Below are 12880 nucleotides of genomic sequence, written 5' to 3'. Positions count from 1 at the left end.
AGGCAAGTCTATACTTGTCGAAACGTATAGTTAGGTGTCCGCGATTTGGCCACTGCTGGTGCACTTCAAGCCTCCATCTTAAGGCGAACGTCTTGTCTCGTTTATAAATTACGCTTACGTCGGTCGTTCCAAGAATGCATGCGTTGCCTTGCGTTCTATGCTCAAGTTCTCATAGAGTGTTTGTCGGCGGGGCAACAGCGACCTGTGCTCTTTGCCAGCCCGATAAATTGGCGCGGATTTAACGCAAGGAAAATAAGTGTAATGCCCCCGAAAAGCTCGTTCAGTGCTCGAATAAACAGAAGCGGGGAATGCGAGGAAAGAAGAGCGTTTTTTTCAAATCGTCGGGCAATTCGCCAGCACGCAGCGAGAAAAAAAAGTTGTGTACGTGACTGCTGTGAAAAATGATCTGCAGGTGTTTCGAGTAATCCGTTTCATGGGCATGGTGATTATGGTGCTCGAAGTGAAACGTATCGACAGCTTTTTTGTATACCTTTCGAGCTGAATTATTTAAACGGAATATCGTCAGCATGTCCTTGGTGCGAGTGGCCAGGACAAATAACGGTCGTTATACTGCGCGCCCCTTTCATTAGATGGAATTAAGAGCAATTAGCGTCAGTGATGCGAGGTCTCTATCGTATCCACTTATTGCGCGTGGCACATCGCTGCCAAGTGTGCCGAAGGTTCTCGCGTCCATCGAATGCCCCACGGCGTTTCGTTTCAGTGCTGCGTTAACGACACTTTGTTGGCACGATACGCCACCTTGCTTCGGTCTTCATTTTTGTCGCTATTTCTTGTCTCTCAAAAAAAAAAAAATTCCTTCTTCATGAAATTAAGAACACTGTGTTTGGAATTACTCAGCATTATCATTATGAAGAAGATGAAGAATAATTTGTGTTTGGGCTTTGCGTTCATAGCAAAATGCCCGATTTAAAATAATTTTCGCGTGTTATTCGCTCACTGTACGACTTGCAATTGCACGCTGACAGTTATTCGTAGATATCGCGTTACATGGTCAGTGGGGCTTTGTTTTAAATTTTAATATATTTGAAACCACTAACTGTTGCAAATTATTCATGGCAATAAAGGAAAGAAAAAAAAAGGGAGGAGAAAAAAAAAGCAAGAGTAAACAAAAAAAAACCCCAGAAAGCATGATGTTTAAAGTAGTTGGTAGCTTGAACTGCTGCTGTTGTGTATATGCAGGCATAGGGCTATGTGTATTAACTTGATTCTTTCTTCCAGCAATCGCACAAGGTAAGTTTTTCCTACGATCGCCGATCCGTTCCTTTCTCGAACGCTTCTGCCACATCTCCTCTTCGCAGCTAAAATCAGCGCACAATAGCGCATACACTTTGCTAATTTCCTGGCGCCGATGCTTAAGAGCGCACTGTTTCTGGATTGCTCAAGAACTGTTGCTGTTTGTACTAACACCATGCAAGAAAGTGCTGTAACGAGCGCAGTGAACACATTTTAGAGATACGAGCGTATTTTTCTGCGAGCTTTATCCTTGCTTTCTTTCTTCGCAATCAGCTGCCTGCTTTCTTTTTTGCCTGTTAAGCAGACGCATTAATCTTGCATCTGCGTGGGACGACGCTACGCGATCACGTGTTCATTCACTCGCGTTCCAGAAAACGATTTGCCTGTTTGAAGACTATACTTCGCCTCGTGAATTCCGCGAATGCGTACGGATCTTGTACTCTTCGTGCGTTCGAATCCCAGCAAGTCCTATATGATGCAGAACGCGCTGTGGCCGCCATGTTGAGCATGCTAAGCAGTAGTTTCGTGTTGTCGTCTGCGCGCAAACGCAACGTATGTACAAAGCCAATAATACGGTCCCCTTGATGCTACCACAAACATATCCGCATATGTGATGCTGCGCCTGTGTTTTGTGCGCTTTGTGAGGGCGCGCATTGTCGGTATTTATCTCAAGATACCGCGAAGTGAAATAGTTAACATCATGAAGTCTTCACAGCGTGGCCAGAGCGTATACAGAAGATACATAACAGATACAGATACATGCAGAAGCTCACCGCGCATTCTGTGTGTAACTCGACAAAAACCGATTCAGTGTAAGACGAAGAAGGAGAGCGCTTGAAAAGAGCGGCGCACACAGGTCTTGCACGGAGAGCAACACAAACTGACAGCCGCTCTTTCAGTGCCTCACAAACAGTAGTTTATTAAAGTTATTTAGTAATATCCCCCTTGTTTTGGGCCGTTCTTCTTTAATTGACATGAACGACCAACTATCCGAAAGAAATACGTTTTTGAAGAATACGCTTCTACAACATTGGAATGGTCATATGTCGCTTGGCACATTTACAAAATGTGTCAGACACATGTCCCCTGCTCGAGCTATCATTTTCTTTTTCTTTTCTGTAGTGAGAACTTATATGCGCGTCTCAATCAACACGACACTAAGGCTTCGGGGCTTTATTTGCACATGTCAAGTCTTTTCGTTTTGTCAAAGTTATTCGATTTTCTTTCCTCACGTACAAAGAAGTGATTGCGATGAGTGACTCTTATCACTGTCGTTGCATTTGCGCTACAAGGCATTCGCAGGGAAATGTGCTATGCATTGCGGATGGAATGTTATAATCTTCGCTGCGTGTTATTCACTCGCCGCTCATTACTGAGAGCTCGTCACTGACCGCCCGTACAATCACGACATCACGAAGTCTTCGCGTCATGAACTGTTGTCGAACGAGCCCAGTCTCCTATTTGTCCAGGCGATACAGCAAGGCCGAATGGCATGAAATAGAGCAGGCTAATTTTTACAGCAGCTGTCTATATCTTTTCGTCTATGTCACCTCGCCTGCTCAGCTACATCTCAATCGAAAATAGGAGGGAAGTTTTTGTAACAACATGCAAGGATCGTGTTCTTTGGGATCGCCGTTCCTAAAATATTTTTAACGGGAGCCTTAGTGATTCAGGCCTTGGTGTCAATGTCATCTTCGTGGTAACGCCACCCGCTTTCGAAGACCCTGTCAGGCGCAGAGATATGGCATGAAGAGAACCGGGTTTTACGTTCGCCACACTTACTTTAAGGTGTGAGGGGATCGTTCGGGCTTGTACTTCACACCTACATTTGTGGCGCAGTGTACAAGCGACTGTTACAAAACGAAGCAGTATTCATCATTAAAAGCAGTTCACCCCGATAAGCGGTTTTCATTGCAGGTTGTGTCATTGTAAATGTGTATGTATATATCACCTCTCTTCTGAAATCGTATACATGAAAGTTTCTCGCGCATCAAGCGTTTGGTCAAAAGTTTCATACAGCCAGAATCTGCTGCCATCTTATTTCACGCAATTCTCTTGCCAATCGAAACAACGATTCAAATGAAATAGTGCCCCAATGATGCAAGGAAAATTTTAGAAAGAAATTGAAATGCGGGATTCATAAACAGGCAATATATAACGTACCGAAGGTACGCACGGCATACGAGGGACGTCGTATCTGCAAGGACCCAGTTTAATTTTCTTTCCCCGGTTGCTGTTTCCTAATACGCCTTGATATATCTTAATGGAGAGGTCGCTTTCCTCACTGCCGCACGCCCCCAATTGGAAGTGCGGTTGCGACTGCCAAGAAACGAACCCGCGACCTCACGATAACCGCCGAACCACCGCTGCGATGGACAATCTCGATACAGGAGTGCGACGAAGAATAATAAGACCGATATAACACGTGCTCCCATGGTCGCTCCCCCTGTCGAGCTCCAGCCGCTGACACAGCCGACGACACCGCGCGGAAACGTGGGAACAGGGCCGAGGGCAGGCCGCGCCGATATGCCATTCGCTATCCGAGGCTGGTGGGTGTCGTCGTTGGTCTCTCCAGCCTCACTCAGCCGCACGGATCGCGTGTGCGCACACGTATCTACGTACGCGAAGAAGAAGGCCGGCGATACCGCCAAACGTATACGGGCACTTTCGACCGAGCTCTCTCTCTCTCTCTCTCTCTCCACCCATACAAATGCGCGAAGTCTGTTCCTCGGCGTAAGGCCCTCGGCTCTCCTTCCATTCCAATCGCAGCTGCAATATCACCATCGCAGAAGGGCTTCTTGATTCAGCTTGGCGCGCTCGTAGCGAGGGTGCGCACTGATAGGCAGCGTACCGCGCTCCCTACGGCTCCTGAAACGGAGTCTAAGGCTAAGCGTATGTACATACAAGACGACTTCTAGATGCCATGCCAGAAGAGGCGGACACACTGGTGGCATACAGAAACACTCTAGAGCCTCGCTTGTATCAAAAGCGGGGAGAGACAACAAGGAAACAGACTTCAGATACATGAGCAACCCTACAACACTGATATAATTTCAGTCAGCTAAAATCGAGTTGAGCAACTTGCTTTATTTTTTTTAACGAGCTTCCCACATGAAATGAAGAAAACGCTAGGTGAGTATCAACTAGAAAAAAGTCGAAAGGGGTTTTTATACAAGCTATGGTTTTTGTTTGATTCTGCGGTAGCGTGACCTGCAGTGACCGGCCCTACTGTGCGTGACCTGTACTGTGTGTTCTACTTTGTTCTTTGACATTTGCCATCTTGCACTTTCTTTCATCTTTTCTCGCCTCCTCTGTATCTTCTTACATTTCTGTGTTTCTGTCCCTTCCTCTCTGAAGAGTATAGGCAGGCGTTGTGCCCCTTCAGGTGGCAGCTAGCTGCCAACGTGCTCCTCGCTTTCCTTTTCCGGTCAAGTGTATATACACTATTTCAAAATAATAATAATAATAATAATAATAATAATAATAATAATAATAATAATAATAATAATAATAATAATAATAATAATAATAATAATAATAATAATAATAATAACAATAAAAAACTGGTATGCTATGGGAGCTATGGGGACCATAACCCGCGTCTTTGTGCTCAGAAGCAAGAGCCACTGAACCACGACGGCAAGTTTACGCTCTGTTGCCAACGTCGTTCGTTGATTTGCAATTGCCGTGCGCCCATGTAGCTCCAGTACGTCTTGTAGCAACACGCATCGCGTGACAAATGCCATCCAGAGCGTCCGTACGCTGTGCAGTGTCACGCGCGGGATTCTCAGGCGCCTATATACGATCGACTCGTGGACCGCACGTTGGTTTCATGTCTGCGGCGCTTCACAATTAGTAACGGGCGCAGAGCTAATAGGTCATGGCGTATAATCACTTGACCAACCATTACTTCCTCCCCCAAAAATGGGAACGCATCCCTCTCCCCGCTTTCTTCACTCTCTTCACTCGTATTACAATGCACGTAGTCAAAAAACCCTTGCCAGTATAGTGCACTCGTGCACTTAGCTGCAAATAAAATAATGTATGAACGCAAAGCAGCGATTACATTCAAGGACATCACGCAGATAACTACGGGACTTACCTGTCCAGGTGACTTACCGCTACTCACAATTGCGTAGCCTCTAGAACCAAGCAGCAAACCAGGAATATTCCTCTGTTTTATTTTTTTGCCTCACAGCGCACTGTTCGAGCGCTGTAGGCAAGAGTGTGGACGTCTGTAGACGTAACAATGGTTTCTGGCGCATTATTTCGTGGGTAACCAAGGTTCTTCCTATACCAATCTTCAGGAAGCGTAAGTTGATGATGTGAAATGCCTCACAACATGTGCAGTGAAGTAAAAAAAAACGCATTCGTTTTAGGTGCGCAAGAAAGGTACGACGCTGCGCTGCTCGGTATGACGTGTACGCATAACGAATCCCTCCGATGAGCCTTGCAGGCATACCTCTCGAAAGGCAAGATCTCTCTCTTGGTATCCTTTATCCACCCTGTCTACTATAGTTATTTAGGTTCGCCTATAGAGCTTCGTTTCTGAAATAGGAACTACGAAAGGGCAGTTAACGAGATTGGTTTATGTAATCATTTGTGTCTTGATAGATGATTACGAACAACACGTGTACTAATTCATCACTGCACCGATTGCGAGGCTCTACCACATTATTAGACGGGTTTTACACACGTAGCACTCGTATCACTCATACGCGACAGGGACCTTTCACTTTCTTAACAATGCCTTGACTCACGAGAGTTAACTGTGCCTGCCTATGTACGGCATCGACAGGCATGACTGCTTGAAATGGAGGAAACGTTGTGAACGGCTCCAGGTCGTCGTTTTAACCTCCCGTGACGCAAGTAAAAGGGCCTTGGGAAACTGACGCTTTGACTTAGTCGACGGGACAGAACTATGTATGGAAGCACAAGTCAGAAAGTACGCCTAATAGACGAACGAAAGAACGGTCTAGCCAAACGCGTCGCAGAACTCTGACCAACCGCAGAACCCTGACCAACCACGCGGAGGTGGCGCCCATATCTACAGCCTTGTAGTCGTGCTTTGCTCTTGAGAAGTGGACGCGTGTCTCAGCGAAAATTTTTTTTTTGGTAAATTCCATTTTGCTCCGACGAACTGGCCTCTTCGGACGTGTTTGTTAATCAGACCTGGCGCCGGGAGTGTCGCCCTTCGCGTGCGTAGGAGTGTATTCAGAAGGCGTTCTCAAGAGTCTCGCGTCCGGTACGCAGTACGTGCCTACAAGCGATGCTCCTTGGCGCTCCTCCTTCTTTCTTCTCTTCGTTCCTGCCTTTTACATTCTGCGTGTAAGCTTTTCTTTCTTTTCTCGTCCCTGGTCCACGCGTTGAGTGTCCACTACAGCTGTCCGCCGCAGCCCACAGGCGAAAATGGATGGCTGGAAATTTTCCGCGTCGAATTGTGTCACGGCTGCGTATTGGGACGCATATCTTCGCGCCCAGCGTGTCGTTGCCGGAGTGCCCGCTTGGTATACGACGAGCCACCGTTTCGCGTGTCTGCTTTTGGAATTGTTTTTGCAAGCTATCACGCACATATTACCCGTGGATGAGGCGATATCGCCTCATCTACGGGTAATACCTGACCATCTACGGGCATACCTGACTCCACCGCGGTCATATGACCGCGGTGGAGTCAGGTGTGCAACAGCGTACTCGAAACGTGACCAGATTATGGAGATGATCGCGCTCGGACAGCGGGCGCGCGCATGCGCGTTTAGCATGGCTCAAAACAAATTTCGCATAGGTCCTTTACACTAAATCCGCTTAACGTCGCTCTTTCTGCGCTAGCAGCGAAGAAAAACGAGATGCACTGCCGACGCACCGCAATGTATGAGCCTATCTGCCTCGTAAATCGGCATTTTTGTACCCGCTGGAAGGTAAGGAGGTTGTTAATGTTTCTGTCATCATCATCGTAACGTAATAACGTTTATTTACAGTGACAGTTCCTGCTCAAGAATAAATGTTTCTGTGCGCAGCAGTGCAGGCGTTATTTAGATAAATAAGTGAACGAGTAGCGTATGAGATAAACGTAATTACGCATTAATTGCAGGGCGAAAAGAGCACGACCACATGTTTCGTATACGTTTAAATCACGCAAGGTGTGAATGAAATCCTGCTTTTGATCTTAGACAAATGCCACGCAACTGTACAAGACTAAATATTACAAAGTATACGCTTGCATTCTTTTCCTTTTTGAATGCACCATATCCTTCCTGAAAGCTATGAAAATTTACATATGAAAAGAAAGAAGATACGTGATACACTGATAGTGATCTGTGCTCTGATGAGTCTACGCGATAACGAACATACAAACGGTAAAAAGTTTTCAGTGCTTGGACGCTGTATGTACATCGTAGTTAGACGCCCCTGGCTAACGTTAAACCTATATTGCGCTATTGAACAAGCAAGGAAACTAGAGCCAACTAGAAATGCATTTCACCCCAACTTGAGTGTTGCTGATGCGAGCAAGAACAGATTTCGCTGTCTATGCTCAGCAGACAGCGTCAAAGCCACGGCCATGCCTAAGAGGCAGGGTGATCTGTTCATCAGCATACCAATACATTTATTTATTTATTTATTTATTTATTTATTTATTTATTTATTTATTTATTTATTTATTTATTTATTTATTTATTTATTTATTTATCGACGTATGCTGCAGCCCACTATAGGGCTATAGCAGGAGTGAGAGTTTCTGATCACTTTAGTCATTGCGGGTATTCTTTATAATTATTTGTGTCCGTGTGTGCGTGTGTCCGTGCGTGCGTGCGTGTGTGTGTGTGTGTGTGCCTGTGTGTGTGTGTTTGTGTGTTTGTGCCTATGTGTGTGTGTGTGCCTGTGTGCCTGTGTGTGTGCGTCGCCCGGGACGCTATTAGGATAATTGAAAAGTTTACCGGTCAGACCTCCGTGCCCTCCAATCTGTACAAGCTCAAGCACTGCGAATTTGCCTTAGTCTTCCCAGATGTGCGTCCACGGCAGCAACAATAGCCATCGCGCATGGCCACCCCATCAACACGTATCTTCATGTCGACACTTGAAGGACGCATATCAGGCACTTCGCCCGACTTCCATCGCATCATCTCGCCTCCCTTCCTGCCGCTCGACCTCGTTCAGCGTTTAGCAAGATTATTGCCGCCAACCATGGAACTTTACCGCCAAACTTCACGCCTGCAGCACGACCATCTCAACCGCTGTGGTGCCTCCATCCACTCCAGGCTCTTCTTGTTATTCCTGGTATCAAAAGGAAAACAGAGATGTCAACTTTCGCCATCAAACAAACCGCGCTTTCAGTGCTACATGAACAGCACAGAGGACGCATCCACGTTTACACAGACGGTTCTGTATCCTATAATAGTTCAGCTGGAGCAGTGGTGATTCCCACAGAGTGCGTCACCCTCAAGTTCAAGACATCTCACATTACATCATCGACAGCTGCAGAACTCGCAGCTATCCGTGCTGCTCTGGAGTTTATTGTTCAGAAATCATCACATTCATGGTCCATCTTATGTGACTCAAAGGCAGCTCTTCAGTGTCTGATGTCCCCTTTCAACCATGGACCAAATGAGCAACTAGTAGCAGACATCCGACTACTCCACCATCACGCAATCAACAAGGGACACAACATCATCTACCAGTGGATACCGGGTCACTGTGGAATTTCAGGAAATGACAGTGCGGATGACGCTGCCCGGTCGACTCATGCTGGCGCCCAGATTATACCCATACCGCTGTCAAGGACAGATGCAGCCACAAGTCTTCGCTCCCTCGCCCGCGAGCTTACACAGAATCTGTGGAACACCAGTGAATTCACGAACACACGTCTCCACAAATTGGATCCACGTCTGCAACTCCGCCTACCACCAGGGTTGCCACGAGCGGAAGCAACACTTCTGTGCCGCCTGTGGCTCGGCGTGGCATTCACGAACTCATATTCATTCCGCATTGGAATGGCCGACAGCCCTACTTGTGACACCTGCGGCTGCGAGGAGACGATTGAACACCTCCTTTGTGACTGTCCCCGTTACGCAGTGCGAAGAACAGTGCTCGTGACCGCCCTCGCAAAACTGGACAATCGCCCCTTTACAGAGGAAAAAGCTCTAGGACATTGGTCCAGACGGGCTTCGGCACTCAAGGCCTTAAGGGCTTTGTTGAAGTTTTTAAGGACGTGCGAATTGTGCGACCGCCTTTGAACGTTGTACAGCGTAGTTTCGCGTTACTGTGCGAATTTTCTTTTTTTCCCTCTTCTTCTCCTTTCTCCTTTCATTCCCTTTACCCCTTTCCCCAGCACAGGGTAGCCAGCCGGTACTTACACTGGCTAACCTCCCTGTTTTTCCTCTCCTTTGTCTCCTCCTCCTCCTCCTTACCGGTCAGACTGTCTAATCATGAATTGGTAACGCACAAAGCGCCGTGGAACATTTTTTATCAGAATTTTTCGATTCGCCGTGGAGATGTAGGCGTGCATTAGAAGCGCGCTGAAAACTGTGATTGGTGAGTGCGATGGCAATTATACGCCGGCATTGGTGGGAGGCAGACGACAGGTGCGGCCGCAGCTCTGAGAAAGCATTATTTTGTTTATCAGTTAAGTCGACGTTCCTGCGATTCATGTTTACCGAAGAGTTACAAAGTATTTCTGCGATAATAGCTGCGTGTTCTCGTTGTTTTCTGTCCAACTGCTTTGGTATTTAGCCAATCAAAACGAAACCAATCGGATCGAAAACGAAACGACGTTTTCACACGTGATACACAGTTTAGCTTGTTGCCGTACGTAGCTAAGCGCGCGCTTTCGATTTCCAAAAAAACAGTATAAAGCGCAAGTGCCTAATAATATGCCAACTGCAATTTCAAGCAATAATTATACTGTACTTAATAACAGTCGACTTGCGTACAGTAATCTCATAGAATACATTCGAAGTACCAAGATTTCACCGGCAGGCCTCGCCGCTTACTCGTTTTTGAGACTTTCTTTGCGAAGTTAAAATTATAATTCCTACTTTATTCGCGAACAGCTTTCAGGATTATATCGCTCTACGTCATGTTCATTTCATTTCCATCAACGTCTCACAACACATTGTGGTCATTTGTCAGTCCCTTTCATAACGGTAATTCTCACCGTTCGTAATAAGGAGCCGTAAGCATATTTTATTACAACTGCACGTGACCTTCCTGCACTAACCCTTTAAAACTAACATGCCGAGGATGACGAGGCTGCCTTTGACGAAGACAGGTCCTCCTATCGAAACATTGGCAAGCGTTTCTGAGGCACCTTATCCCTGTTTACAATCTTTATACCACAGTGTGCTATTCCATCTGTCAGCCCCCTTCTTGATTTTGTTCGCCAACAATAATTTTAAGGTACTGTCGAGTATTGAAAACAATCGAGCAGTGGTATTATTACGTGACGATGAGTTGTTACAATCTGGATGCAAGTATATTGCCATGCAGTGTTAATAGTTGCATAAAAGTGCCGTCATCCTTTCTTCTATATAAATCATCACAAAAGGAAAAGTTGGCGTTTCGTTTGAGAAGCGCCACTAGTATGCGGATATATTATTATTATTATTATTATTATTATTATTATTATTATTATTATTATTATTATTATTATTATTATTATTATTATTATTATTATTATTATTAGACGCAAGAAATAAAAACGCCAAATTCCACCTTTTGGTGATCACAGCGATTTTATGCAGAACCAACCATCCGCGAACGTCAAGAGGTCATTTCTGGCACCGAGATGAGACCATGCCGCGGCCAGCCCGTAAGAAAAATGCGCCCAAACGCGGTCAAAATCTCCGGCCTGTTGCGCCAATCTTTTGCGTGCTGCGCCATCTCTGAAGCATTACGAAAAACTCGTTTCGGAGAACGACCAGGCTGGTTGCTCCGCCGATCGCTGGAGGTCAATCACGTCGCTTCGTTTCGGCATGGCGCGAAAGTTGGATTCTTGGCCGTTGCACGTGATTTGGATTCTTGACCAATGATTCGGTAGGTCATTAAATAGCTAACATTAAAAAGTTCATGATCGGTTTTTCTTTTTTTCACACGTTTTAGCACAGTAGTAGCACAGTAGTAGCACACACCGTTGCTAGGAGCAATAATCTAGACGCACAAATTTGATAATTATAGGAATAAACAAGAAGAGTAAGCGAACAAATTGTGTTGTTCTTTAATAAGTTCAGCAGCCTAAAAGTTTGGGTACTTAAGAGTCCGCTATCACAAAGGCGTCACTTATGTTGGGCAAAACAAGAAGAAAAATATAGATATCAAAATAAATTAATAATAGCGTTTGACGATTCTTAACATACAAGAGAAGATAAACGCACAGTTTATACGCAGCTGCAATTACATATTGGGCGTTATGCTGAGACAGAGCATAATCTGTGGCATGCCTAAGCGGCGTTTAATCATGCTCGAATAGCTGAGTTCACAAAAGTGCGTTATAAGTCGCTGAACCTGAAAAGTAATCTTGATGTTAAATAGAGGTAATCGGCGGCGTTAATAAAAGACATACTCACACTCTACCGACTGTTCGCATTGATAATCTACTGGAAAAGCAGTGCGCAACCTAACACTTCACCTACACGTCACCGATGTAGGATGTCCCTTATTTCGACCAAATATTACAAAAAAAAACATACCTTGGGCGCTATAACGTAAAGCTATTTCAAACTTTTCTATTCCAATTCGGCAATCAGCCCTTCAAGACAGGAGAAAAAATTTTCGAGCCACCCGCTACAGCGCCTGCCTGTTACGCGATGTTCACGTAAACCACGAAAACGCCCCATATTATGATATGTGCGCACTGATTATGCAAGATTAGAACGGAAAAAACAATGATAAATTCTGATTCGACACCTTTTTCGCCGCTAGCACGGTGGATTCGCCACTGCAGCTGCTTTTTGGTCAAGTGGCGTAGACCATTCAGGCATCCCGCGACATCACATGGAAGTTGAATTCTCTGCTACTTGCAGTTCGTGCGAGTTTCGCAAGCCAGCAAAACCAGCGGAGACTTACTCATGCGGCCACGAAGATAATCTGAAAATAAAAAGCAAACCTAATTCAGCAATAATGAAACCTATAATGATATAATGTAAAGCTATTCCAAACTTTTCTATTTCCATTCTGCAATCAGCCCTCCACGATTGGTCAAAAACTTTTTGGGCCACCCCCACTTCACCTGTTTGTCACGCGACGTTATGAAAACTGTGATAGTTCCCCATCTGATATGACGTGTACACACTGATTATGCACGATTTGACCGAACAAAAGAAAAATAGCTATTTCTGATTCGACGCCTTTTTTGCCATTAGTCCTCGGCTATTGGTCAAAATTTTCGGGCTGCACCCACTTAACCTGCCTGTCAAGCGGCGTCACAAAGCCGCAAAAACTCACGCGTCAAAGTGACGTGTACGCGTTAAAGATGCATTAATATGCCGAACAAAACTGAATTTTCTTCTGCATAGCCGCAGGCTGCCCCGTTCCGAAAGGAATAAAAGATGGCTGCCGCCGATCGCTCAGGCACTGGCCACTCGCACGTGCCGGAGAGCATGGCTTTATTTGCGTATAATAAAACTTTTTGCGTGGC

The 12880-nt window shown here is 45.6% G+C and overlaps 1 protein-coding gene across 2 annotated transcripts in view; it reads left to right on the top strand.

The window, feature by feature from the left end:
- The window catches only part of Tsp74F (Tetraspanin 74F), a 471288-nt gene that overhangs the window by 261079 nt on the left and 197329 nt on the right, over positions 1-12880 (top strand). The gene's annotated exons all lie outside the window — the stretch shown is intronic.

The sequence above is a fragment of the Dermacentor albipictus genome, chromosome 3 (assembly GCF_038994185.2).
Source record: "Dermacentor albipictus isolate Rhodes 1998 colony chromosome 3, USDA_Dalb.pri_finalv2, whole genome shotgun sequence".
Lineage (NCBI taxonomy): Eukaryota > Metazoa > Arthropoda > Arachnida > Ixodida > Ixodidae > Dermacentor > Dermacentor albipictus.
The sequence above is the reverse complement of the archived record's forward strand: the minus strand, read 5'-3'. Positions and strand labels throughout refer to the sequence as shown.